Source organism: Lathyrus oleraceus, chromosome 4 (genome assembly GCF_024323335.1).
Source record: "Lathyrus oleraceus cultivar Zhongwan6 chromosome 4, CAAS_Psat_ZW6_1.0, whole genome shotgun sequence".
Classification (NCBI taxonomy): Eukaryota; Viridiplantae; Streptophyta; class Magnoliopsida; order Fabales; family Fabaceae; genus Lathyrus; species Lathyrus oleraceus.
Genome location: NC_066582.1, coordinates 304834949 through 304848551, shown reverse-complemented (window position 1 = coordinate 304848551; position 13603 = coordinate 304834949).

Sequence of the window (13603 nt, the reverse complement as noted above, 5' to 3'; positions counted from 1 at the left end):
CAGAATGAATGTTCCCATGAATTGCATCTGGGATGTGTATCTGAATCTTGTCTGTGATTGATAAAGGCGTCTACCTGAATGAGCCTTTTACTTTGACTATATCAGGAGGATAATTAACCTGCAAAGAAAGGTTAGCTTTATGCCATGTCATGATGCATGAGATGTTTTATGCTTTCGAAAATAAATGCGAATGTTGTATGCATGCGTATGTTGTGAAACGATGTAATGAATGAGTTATGCGTATGAGAAGTTCTGCTTGGGGACTCTACTGGGGAAAATAAATCCCCATCTACTGATTGGAGATATTCGTGTTGAGGACCCTCTCTCGGCTGGGGGTTCTGATTTCTGTCTGATGGTAGAGATATTCAACAGAGCCTGGCTAGGGATGGGTGAGATGATCAATCTGCCTGATGAGGCCGACCTCTGTTGGAGAATAGCTGGCTGTGCCGGGGAATACTGCCAATTTCTTCTGGGAAAAACAGGCTTGCTGGGGGAAGAGAATTGGTAGTGGATTCATTGGAAGCATGATTAGACCTTATCCTCGATCCCGAAGTCTTGTAGTAATTGCTATTGCTATTCTATGCATGTATTTTGGTAAACATTGGTCATATTCAAATGCATATATTAATTCAAATTAAATCAATGGGCGTTGACGCAAACAAAACAGAAAGTAAAAAACAAAGCATCCTTTTTGAAAGAGGGTTGTATTGATTTTTGAAAGAAGGCCTATAAACAGGCAAATTGTGTACAAGGAGACAGAAATCCTAGTAAGAGGAAATTGTCAAAAACAAAGAGACAGCTATGCAGAAAAAGTCCTATTGATTTTAAGTCTACTACCGCCATTATGTCTTCAAGCATCTCATCTCCTGCTGTCGGATAGAAGTGATTGGCTTGTTCAGTCCCTGGAACTTGGTTGAAGCTGACAGAGAACGGGACATAGTCATACGCTTTAATCCCTAATTTTTGCCTGGACCGCCTTTTCAGGTTTTCAGTCCACCGGGATACCCCTTTTTGCCCAAGCCGCCTTTTCAGGTTTTCGACTTGCCGGGTGTACATCTTTTATATGTATATCCCTAATTTTTGCCCGAACCCTTTTGGTTCGCCGGGATGCCCTTACTTTTGCCCAGGTACGTCGACCTAGCGGGTCTCTTTTATGCGTAGTATTTTTTAACTATGTCCGCGTTCACGGGATGCGGGAAGTCTTCGCCATCCATTGTAGCAAGTATCATGGCTCCACCAGAGAATACCTTCTTAACTACAAATGGCCCTTCGTACGTGGGAGTCCATTTGCCTCTGGGATCACCTTGGGGTAGAATGATACGCTTGATCACCAAGTCACCAATTTGATACACCTGTCTCTTGACTCTTTTGTTAAATGCCTGGGTCATGCGCTTCTGATATATCTGCCCATGACAAACAGCCGCAAGTCTCTTTTCATCAATCAAATTTATCTGATCGAGTCGTGTCTGAATCCATTCATCTTCATCTAAGCCCGCCTCTTTCATGATTCTTAGAGAGGGAATCTGGACTTCCACTGGTAAAACGGCTTCCGTTCCATAGACTAAAGAGAAAGGAGTTGCCCCTGTCGAAGTGCGTACTGAAGTGCGATAACCGTGAAGGGCAAACGGTAACATCTCATGCCAGTCTTTGTACGTTACCGTCATCTTTTGTATGATCCTCTTGATGTTCTTATTAGCAGCCTCTACGGCGCCGTTCATCTTTGGTCGGTACGGAGAAGAGTTGTGATGCTTAATTTTGAACTGCGTGCAGAGTTCAGTAATCATCTTGTTGTTCAAATTAGTGCCATTGTCGGTGATAATCCTTTCCGGGATGCCATATCGACAAATAAGACTATTCTTGATGAACCGTGCCACCACATTCTTGGTGACAGAAGCGAATGAGACTGCCTCTACCCACTTTGTGAAGTAATCAATAGCGACGAGGATGAAGCGATGTCCATTAGAAGCCGTAGGTTTAATCTCTCCGATCATATCGATGCCCCACATTGCAAAGGGCCAAGGAGCTGTCAACACGTTCAATGGAGCAGGAGGCACATGTACTTTGTCCGCATAGATCTGACACTTGTGACAGGTTCTGGAGTGATGGTGGCAATCCGCTTCCATGGTAGACCAATAATACCCTGATCTCAGAATCTTCTTGGCCATCGTATGTCCATTAGAATGAGTCCCAAAAATACCGTCATGCATGTCTTCCATAATCCTTTCTGCTTCCTTTTTATCCACACGGCGAAGCAGAATCGAATCATGATTACGTTTGTATAACACTCCGTTACTCAGAAAGAATTTAGCGGAGAACTTCCTCAGGAATTTTCTGTCCTTGATGGATGCCCCTTCAGGGTATTCCTGAGCTTCTAAATATCTTCTTACGTCGTGGAACCAGGGTTTCTCCTGTACCTTCTCAGTGTTAAGTCCATAACAGTAAGCTGGTTCATCTAACCGTCCGATGGTAATCCTGGGAGCTTCGCTGCCCCATCTGACTCTGAACATAGATGACATGGTAGCTAATGCGTCTGCCAACTGGTTCTCCTCTCGTGGAATATGTTCAAATGTTACCTCTTCAAAGTATGGGATTAATGTCATCACCTGCTCTCGATAAGGGATGAGATTTGGATGTTTAGTATCCCATTCCCCGTTGATCTGACTGATTACCAAGGCCGAATCTCCGTACACACTCAAAAACTTGATTCGCCAATCTATAGCAGCTTTGAGTCCAAAAATACATGCTTCATACTCAGCCATATTATTGGTACAATGGAAACATAGTCTAGCCGTGAGAGGTGTATGGTAACCTCTGGGAGAAATGAGTACGACCCCAACACCATGGCCCAATGCATTAGAAGATCCATCAAAGACCATAGTCCATCGGGATCCCCATTCGGGTCCTTCATCTGGTTTAGGTTTTTCATTATCCGTAACAAACATGACATCCTCATCTGGGAACTCAAAATTCATAGATTGGTAATCATCCACCGCTTGATGAGCCAAATGATCAGCCAACACGCTTCCTTTGATTGCCTTCTGGGTAGTGTACTGGATATCGTACTCTGTTAAGATCATCTGCCATCTCGCTATTCTTCCGGAGAGGGCAGGCTTCTCGAACATGTATTTGATGGGATCCATCCTAGAAATCAACAAAGTGGTCTGATTCAACATATACTGTCTTAGTCGGCGAGCAGCCCAGGCCAAAGCACAGCAAGTTCTCTCGAGCAGTGAGTATCTTGTTTCACAGTCGGTAAACTTTTTGCTCAGGTAGTATATGGCATGCTCTTTTCGACCAGACTCGTCATGTTGCCCCAATACGCACCCCATTGAATTTTCTAACACGGTCAAATACATGATTAGAGGTCTTCCTTCAACTGGTGGTATCAGAATCGGAGGTTCCTGGAGGTAGTTCTTGATTTTGTCAAAAGCTTCCTGGCATTCGTCATTCCATATCATCTCTTGATTCTTCCTCAGCAATTTGAAGATGGGTTTGCAGGTAGCGGTCAAGTGGGAGATAAATCGAGCAATGTAGTTCAAGCGTCCCAAGAAACCTCTTACCTCTTTCTCCGTACAGGGAACTGGCATTTCTTGAATAGCTCTCACTTTAGCCGGGTCAACCTCAATTCCTTTACCGCTGACAATAAAGCCCAAGAGTTTACCGGATCTTACTCCAAAAGTGCATTTGTTCGGATTCAATCTCAACTTGTACTTCTTCAACCTCTCGAACAGTTTGTATAAATGATCGAGATGTTCTCCTTCAGTGTGAGATCTAGCTATCATGTCATCCACATATACTTCTACCTCATGATGTATCATATCATGGAACAAAACCACCATAGCACGCTGGTACGTTGCCCCGGCGTTCTTTAGACCGAATGGCATTACTTTGTAACAAAAAGTGCCCCATTGCGTCACAAACGTAGTTTTCTCCATGTCCTCAGGTGCCATCTTAATCTGGTTATAACCCGAGAATCCATCCATGAATGAGAATACTTTGTGTTGAGCGGTGTTATCTACCAGAACATCAATGTGCGGGAGTGGAAAGTCATCTTTGGGACTTGCTTTATTCAGGTCTCGGTAATCTACGCACATTCGCACCTTACCATCTTTCTTCGGTACTGGTACCACATTAGCAACCCATTGAGGGTAAGAAGTAACGGCTAAGAAACCGGCATTGAACTGTTTCATAACCTCGGCTTTGATTTTCTCGGACATTTCAGAACGCATGCGACGAACCTTTTGCTTAACAGGACGACATTCTTCCCTCGTTGGCAGTCGATGCACCACTATATCAGTATCCAACCCGGGCATGTCTTCATAAGACCAAGCGAAAACCTCTACATAGTTATGTAACATCCGAATCAATCTTTCTTTGACACTGTTTTCCAATCCTGCTCCTATTCTGACTTCTTTTCTTTCCACTTCAGTACCTAGATTTACGACTTCGAGTGACTCTTCATGCGGCTGTATAGTCCTTTCCTCTTGCAGTAACAGTCTGGCAAGCTCTCCAGGGACTTCACAATCTTCCTCACTTCCATCTTCGGCTTGGTAGATCGGATTTTCGAAGTCATAATGAACAGTAGCGGAATTATTATCAATAGGATCCAGAGTGGATACGGATCTGCAATTTGTTACGTGAGTGTGTGTAAGAATGCATAGCTTGTTTGAAAGACGACAGGAAAAATAAAGAGCGCAATATTTGAATGCGAAAAAGTCCATTGATTTATTGAATATGAATATGCTTATGAAATGACAAACCCTTAACAAATTAGCTATTTAACAAATTAGCTATTGTGCCCCGGGTATAGACACAATGCTTTAAGAAGTTCAATTGAAAAAATAAAGATTTGCAAAACTAAATGGACAATAGCAATTACTCCTGACTAAAGGAGATCGGGATAGTGTCTTCAGCCTTCCAATTATTGAGTCCGTCGCCAATTGTTGGGTAGATCCAGCTATCCAGGTCGCAATCACTGTCAGCATCTTCTACAGCATTGATTTGATCTTTGACCATCTTTCCAGAGTTGAATCCAAGACCAGCTTTGTCAGACTTGTACGGTACGTTGATCAGTTGACCCCAGCCAGTACAGCCACCATCTTCGACCACAGCTTGAGCATCTTTCAGAGAAATCATAGCAGGAGGAGCTCGAATAACCTCGGGCACAAGGGGAGTTGGCTTAAGGACAGGACTAGGCGGAGGAACCACTTCAAATGACTGAGTTGGAGTCTCGAAGAATTCTCCATCCATCTCAACGTATCTGAAGGTGTGCACACTACTGAAAATGTATTCTTCTTCCCCACACACAGTGACAATCTTTCCCTCTACTGGATATCTCAGCTTTTGATGGAGAGACGAAGCTACAGCACCTGCCCCATGAATCCAGGGGCGTCCCAGCAAGCAGGAATAGGCGGGGCGAATGTTCATTACATGAAAGGTAGTGTTGAAGACTTGAGGTCCTATCTTGATAGGGAGAACAACTTCACCGTGGACAACACTCTTTGCACCATCGTAAGCACGCACCACAATGTCACTAGGATTCAATTCAATGCCTTTACAGTCAAGTTTATCGAGCACGACTTTCGGTAACACATTCAAAGAAGAGCCATTATCGATCAACACATGAGACAGGGTGATCCCTTTACACTCAATGGAGATATGCAGGGCTTTATTGTGGCTCCTTCCCGCCGGCGTCAGGTCAGCATTGGAAAAACCTAGGCCACCGTCGACAGTCAGATTAGCGACATAGTTTTCGAACTGATCGACGGAGGTCTCCTGAGGTACATGGGCAGTCTTCAGGAATTTTATCAAGGCATTGGCATGAGATTCGGATGATAACAACAAGGACAACATCGAGATTTTGGACGGGGTATGCCCCAACTGCTCTACCACATCGAAGTCACTCTTGCGGATGATTTTCAGCACTTCTTCCATTTCTCGTTTGGCGACGTCTTCAGTAGTAACTTCAATCGGTATATCTGACTGAGAAGGGTTGACTGGTTCCTTTCCTTGGTTTTTGGGAACTGGAGGTGAGATTTCTGGAGAGAAGATCCTTCCGCTTCGAGTAACTTTACTAGTCCCAACAATGTCATTAGGATTAGCAGAATCACCAACTTGCTTTACACCATGGATGTAAACATCACCTCCATAATTCCACGGAATGGCTTTGCTTGAAGAATACGGTATTGGGCCAGGTGCAGTAATGATCAGGGGGTCTATCTTGGGCTCAGCAATAATCTTCACAGGTATTCTGGGAGCAGTAATCTTCATTGGAATTTTGGACCTAGCAATCACAGATATTTCTTCAATAGGGTTTTCCGCCTTAGGAATCCTTTCGAAGAGAACTGTACGATCGTCCATCAGCCGTTGAATACCATTCTTCAATTTCAAACAGTCCTCGGGCCGGAGTATGCAGAGATTGCAATCTTCAGTACAACCTGGAAATAAACCAGCTTGCAATAAATTCCTCTTTATGGTCGGGAGAGGAGATGTTAAGTCCGCTACAGTAGTGATGAGAGAATCGCCATCGAGAGCATTAACAGCCTTGTCATGATTAGGCATAGGAGCAGTGATGACATTAGGAGTCTCCGGAGGCTCGAACTCAATTTCCGCAGCGTCGATCATATCCTGAATTTTGTTCTTCAACAACCAACAATCGTTTGTATCGTGCCCGGGGCTATCGGAGTGATATGCACACCTGGCATTGGGATTATAACGAGGCGAAGCAGTGTTGACATTTGCAGGAGGACCTCTGAGAGTGATTAAGTTTACCTTTAGCATACTTTGCAGTGCTTGTGCTAAAGTCATATTGAGCTTGGTAAACTGCCTTCTTGGTCTGTCTGGTCTTTGCTGGAAGTTTTGAGCTGGCGGGGCTGCAATTGTCACTGCTCCAACGGCATGGTCACCATTTTTCTTATTATGATTCTTCTGACCATACACAGCATTCGATTCATTCTTCCCATGATAGGATTTCTTACTGCTTGTAGAAGTAGCTGCCTGTAACTTTCCACTTCGAATGCCGCTCTCCACCCGTTCACCTGTCAGTATAAGTTCAGTGAAACCTGATGAAGAACTCCCCAGTAGATGGCTGTAGAATGGGCCAGTCAGGGTACCCATGAACAAGTCTACTAACTCTCGGTCAGTCATAGGGGGTTTGACCCTGCCAGCCAAATCTCTCCATTTCTGAGCGTACTCTTTGAAGCTTTCTTTAGATCCCATAGCCATATTCTGCAACTGTAGCCGAGTAGGCGCTAATTCAGAATTGTACTGGTACTGCTTATAGAAAGCTGTTGCTAAATCAGTCCAGGTGCGGATGTCAGAGCTCTCGAGCTGATAATACCATTCCAACTGAGTACCAGACAGACTTTCTTGGAAGAAGTGGATCCACAGTTTCTTATCAGTGGTATGCGGCTGAATCTTTCTCACATAAGCCCTTAAATGCATCTGAGGGCAGGATGCCCCATCGTACTTAGTGAAAGTGGGGATTTTGAATTTGCGGGGAATGGTCACATCGGAGACCAGACCCAGACTTTCGAAATCCAGACCAGGTGTCTTCTGACCCTCCATGGCTAGCATGCGTTCTTCCAGCAGTTTGTACTTATCATCTCTTGGAGAGTACTGTTCATCTTCATACTCTTCATCCTCATCCTCAGGGTTAGAGAAATCAGCGTCCTCCTCCTCTGAATCCTTTTCCGCCCCCTCTTCTGGGCCATTCGGGATTCCAAATTTGATTCCCGTAGCCTGTCCTTTACGCCTTCTGCCCGGGTTAATGAAGCTCACAGCTTTCTTGTCCTTCTTCTTTTCGGCCAAAAGAGCCTTCAGTTCCTCCTGCCCTTTGGATAAGCTTAGCATCATCTCCTTGAACTGAGCATTCTGAGTCTGGAGATCTTTGACAGTTTGTTCGAGATCCATTTTTCTGTTTAAGAGGCAGACCGTGAGAATATGGTCCTTTGGAATACCTGTTATGCAATGTTATGTTATGTGATGCAATGCATGAAATGTTTTCAAGGACTTTTGGAATTTAACTTTGCATAAATCGCCAACAAGAGAGAAATGTTTATTGCTACTTTTTTAATCACTGTTCATTACAAAAGGAATAATAGTAAAATACAATGAAATCTCAAGTCTCCCAGGGGCGACTTCTTTTTGGGCGAAGATATGCATTGAGTCTTCGTTCCTCATTAAGCTGACTGGTGAGCTCTAATACTTTCTTCCTTTCTGCATTGAACTGGGCTTCGAAAGTATCTCTCTCCTCTCTCAACTGGGTCCAGGATCTTTTCAATTCCTCAGCATCAGTAGGCATATCTGGGTAAGAAATGATCTGGGAAGCACCTCCTTCGACCTCTGGTTCAACAATCAATGGTCCGACTGCAAGGTATGGCATGACAAGTTCGCGAGCTCTGGCGCGTACCCATCTGAGATAAGGCTCCATAGGAATAGAATTTTTCTTGCCTAAATTGCTTCTTTTCACCATGCCCCAAGCTCGTACAAACCTTTGGCGGAGACCTTGAGAGTCATTGTCATAGTCAAACACTATACCTTGAACAATCATTTCATGCGGACCATCCCTTCGAGCATACCCAAACTGACGTAGGGCTAAGGTAGGATTATAAGTAATACCTCCTCTTATCCCCATGAGGGGTACATTAGGGAATTCTCCACAACGGTCGATGATGATAACATTTTCTCTGAGGTTAGAACACCAACGGATGTCTAAATGGGAGAGTGCCATTATCCTTTGAGACCATTTCAGATTTTGATCATTCTTCAAGATTGATTGAGGAAGGTGCAAAATAAACCACCTAGACAACAAAGGTACGCAGCACATGAGAGTCCCTTGTCTCTTCATAGTACGAGTGTGAAGGGAATGCAAGACATCTCCAAGTAAGGTAGGCACAGGGTTATGAGTGAGGAATATCTTAATAGCATTCACATCTATGAATTGGTCCGGATTAGGGAATAGCACCAAACCATAGATTAGCAATGCTAGAACATCTTCAAAAGCATGGACATTCATAACTTTTAGGAATTCTCGGGCCTTACTTATCAGAAATTTGGCAAGTAAACCTTTAATTCCACTTCTTGTTACCCAATTGGTCTCAATGTCAGATTTCGTCATGTGTAAAGCTGCGGCAACTTCTTCAGACTTTGGCATCTTTTCTAAACCGCTGAAGGGTATTTGATCCAGGATAGGTATCCCAAGTAGCTGGGAGAATTCTTCTAATGTGGGTACCAACTGATAATCTGGGAAAGTGAAGCAATGATGCTTAGGATCGAAGAACTGGAATAGGACTCTCATCATATCTTCTTTGAAACCAGTGGTAACCAGATTGAGGAGATGACCATGTTTCTTGTTGAACTGAGCATGATCGGGGAGTTCTGACACCAAATCCTTGAGTTGAGGAGAGATTGCTACAAGATTGATCCGGATAGTCTTCCTGGAAGCCATAACCTGTTCAACAGAGCAAAGCTAAATTCCTAAGTCCTTGAAATGGTTAGTATGATGCCATGATGTTATGATGTTATGTAAACACAAGCATGTCACACAACAATTATTCCTAGGTTTTAAGGCTTGCATGAGTTCCATAGGTGAATACCCTCCCCCCTGAAGTTTGGTTGGTTCAACCTGTCCTAGAATAGTAACCGGGTTCTAGAAGGATCTCCAATCATCGACCTTTCTTTAGGTCCACTTCAGTGCAACACCAAGTGGTTGACCGAAGCTTCCCCAAAGTCCAATCTCACAGAGTGTAGTATCGAGTATCAACCAACCCCAGTCGGAACCGAAGTCAGTTATCTCACTGCTTTCTAATGGCTAGGACGAGTCAATTAGGGTTCTAAAGGTCAGGTTAATGCTTTGATGACACCACGCGGAAGCCAAATTTTTCCTCAAATAACATGAGGAACATCAGGACAACCCAAGTGTCACATTAACCGTAGCTATCATTTTAACCATTCCAGTATACGCCGGATAGTCGCGATGATCTGTTGCTACTTACCTAAGGTACACTAGATCCGGGTGTAGGATCTTTCACTCAGACAATCCCTTAAAACGGAAGAACAAATTCAAACATAAATGATTTTTAAGGTGGACCTCTCTTTAATACGTCCCCAGCAGAGTCGCCAGTTCTGTCATACGGTGAACTGGACCTTATTGGATTTATAATCGCAATGTCGCGGTTAGCAAGAGTCGCCACCGACTTTTCTTTTATCCCTTAAGGAAAGGTGGAAAAGAACAGGAAAGACCTTAATTTTAAATTCTTAGGTTCGGGAGGTACTTTATACAAAGGGAAGGTATTAGCACCCTTTGTATCCATGGTTATCCATGGGCTCTTAATTGCTCAATCATTTATGTTTTCTAGTTTGGAAAAGGTGGTTGAGAACTGTGTGAAAAATATTTTGAAAATGAGAATTTAACTTTGTAATGATTCTTGCATGAATGTATACAAAGTGGTTATCTCATTTAGTTTTTTGAAAGTAGTTTGGAAAAATATAACTTGGCAATGATCCTAGTACGGATGTATGCTAAGTGGTGATTTTCCAAAAGAAGACGTTTGAAAGGTGTGGGGTGCGAAAAGTATGTTTTTTAGATTATGAATGAGCAATTAAGGTTATACCTGTCCGAGGTCTTTCTGAGCATTTCCCATCCTTATGAGGGTAAAACTGTCCTTACTATTGAGAAGTAAGTAGTTTTATCCTGGGGATGTATAAGGGTCATCGTAGGGTCATCGATAGGTCATTGAAGGCAACAGTTGTAAGGATACCTTAGCATTCGATGGGACGATCATCATTTAACCGTAGGCTACGCCGAAGGGTCATCGAGGGACAAAATCGTATTTTCGAAGGCAACATCCGAGGGACCATGATTTATTTTATGATGATTTAATCGAAGGGTCTTTGCTAAGTGTATCCCTACATTCGCGGGACATGACCGTAATATTGTAATCGTGGGGTAATAAAGAGAGGTCCGATGTCATTTATTTAAAGTCCATGTTTTAAGTCCATTAGGTAATTATGATGATACCGCATTAAATCGATACATTAAAATCAACATTACATTAAAAATTAATATAGTAAAATTAATTAGGCACTCAATATGAATCTTCACATTAAAGTGAAATAATTTAGAACCCCTCTCCATGAAGGCTTCCCATGCGTAAAGCGGAGTACCTAACCGGCTATTTCTTCGGAAGTATGCTAACCTTTACCATGAACACACGGATTAAAGCATAAAATACAATTGGAAATTGCATCATAAGATAAATATAGCAGCCAAGAATTTAGGCCAAATAATGCAGAATCATCATTAGGTAAACATGAAATAGGCAGCAAAAAACAAAGCAGCCCCTGGCCCGGTCGCCTCTGCTTCGCCTAGCGAAGGCTCAGCGAAGGCTCGCTGCGGGCTCGCCTAGCGGTGAGCTAGCGAGCGGCCACGGGTTTGAAATTTGAGAACATTATGACCTCAACCTGCAGCATGGCTTATGGCATCCAACACACAATTATATGGTTCAGTTTCACAATAGGCAAACACATGTAAATTCTCATGCAAGACTTCAAGATGTTTATGAATTCAATTATAATCCACAAATTAAGAACACGAAGTGGTATCATATGCCAATTGAAAATACAAAACGATATCACATGCAAATTAAGATACTAAAATGATACCATATGCAAAATAAGGACACCAAATGATAATCCTATGCCAATTAAGAAGCTGAAGCGATAAATAGTGAGGCTAACCTGTTTGCAAATCAAGTTGTAACCTTGAATTGGCGAGCCGGATTGAGTTGGACGGCGGTAGCTTCGGAGTGAATAAACGGCCTTCAGGGTTTCCGCCTTCTGAATTCTTTGGATCAGCAGGGTTTCTGTGTTTCTCCCTCTGGATGCGTGTTTCCGTCCGTCTTCGTCCGTCTGTCTTTGTTTTTTCGTGGCAGAGGAGCAGGTATTTATAGTAGAGGTAGTGGTGACCTAATGGGCTTAAAATGAGGTCCAAAAATCTCAAACTCCGCAAGCTTCGCTAGGCGAAGGAATTGCTCGCCTAGCGAGCAAACTAGGTCTGGGCCTTTTTTCTGGATCTGACGCTTCGCTGGGCGAGTGTCATGACGAAGCATTCGCTAGGCGAAGAGATTGCTCGCCTAGCGAGCAAGCTATTTTGGGCCCCTTTTGGATTGGGCCTGTTGTGAGCTGGGCTTGATGTCGGTGCCTTGCAGAATAAGTCGGGGTCTTGGAAAATGCTTTGTAATACCAACGGGCAAATTTTGGGGTATGACAAGATCTATTCGGTAAGAGTGATGCTAAGTTGTGCTTGGTGCCCAATATCAAAATCCCTGTCAAATTCAAGGTCCTAAACTTTGAGAAGTATAAGAGAAATACCCGTCCTCTGAGTCATCTTATAATGTATGCCCGTAAGATGTCTACTCAGATAGACAATGATCAATTATTCATCCACCACTTCCAAGATAGTTTAACTGGTGATGCACTTCGGTGGTATATGGGCTTGGACAGTGCAAGTGTTCGTACTTTCAATGACTTGGGTGAGACCTTCGTCAAGAAATACAATTACAAAATTGATATGGATCCCGATCGTGATCAGTTACGATCGATGTCTCAGAAAGATAAGGAGAAATTCAAGGAGTATGCACAAAGATGGAGAGAACTTGCTGCTCAAATTAGCCCACCCTTGGAGGAGAAAGAGATTACCAAGGTCTTTTTGAAGACTCTGAGTTCATTTTATTATGAACGTATGATTTCCAGTGCTCCTAATGATTTCACTGAAATGGGTGTCTGAGAGGGCTATCTGTCTAAAGATGAAGCATCTACGAGTAAGAAATATGGCAGTAGTTTCTCCAAGAAGAAGGAAGGGGAAACCAATACAGTGACTGAAGGGAGGCAGAAGAGGCCTCATGTGAGGAAGAATGCTAGACCTCGCCAACAACATCATCAAGTATCATCACTTATTCCTGTTTTTACCAACAATTCAACAATTTAATCAGTACCCAACAACAACATCAGCAACAACAACGTACCCACAACAATCACTACAACAACAATCAACAAAATTTTGAGAGGAAGGTCACTTTTAACCCTATTTCGATGACTTACGCAAAATTATATCCTTCTTTGTTTGTCAAGAATTTGATTCAACCAAGAAATACTCCATATACACCTGAACCTTTGCCATGGTGGTTCAAGCCCGATCTGCACTGGTTTCGTAGGACAACGGTTTTACTAGGTGGGAAGTATCTAACAATGAATACTTTCTTTAGGTCATTCCAAGTGGTTATAGAGTTTGCTGGAAGGGAATCTAGCCATGATCGGGCTCTATCTTTGAGGGAAAAGGGAAATAGTCTTAGACGTATCGCCTTAAGAGAAGTACCATTGGCTTTTAAGATATCCGCTAATTGAATAAAGACTTTTAGGTGTTGGTTCGGGTTTTCCGTAGGAAGACCGACAAACTGGTTATGTTGCACAAATTGTAACAACGAGGGTTTTAGTTCAAAGTTATGAGCTGGTATAGCGGGGTTTTAGCCATTTTTGAGTATCCTCAATGGTTCGCCAATATTGTTCCAGTTCCGAAGAAAGACGGGAAAGTCATGCCTACATG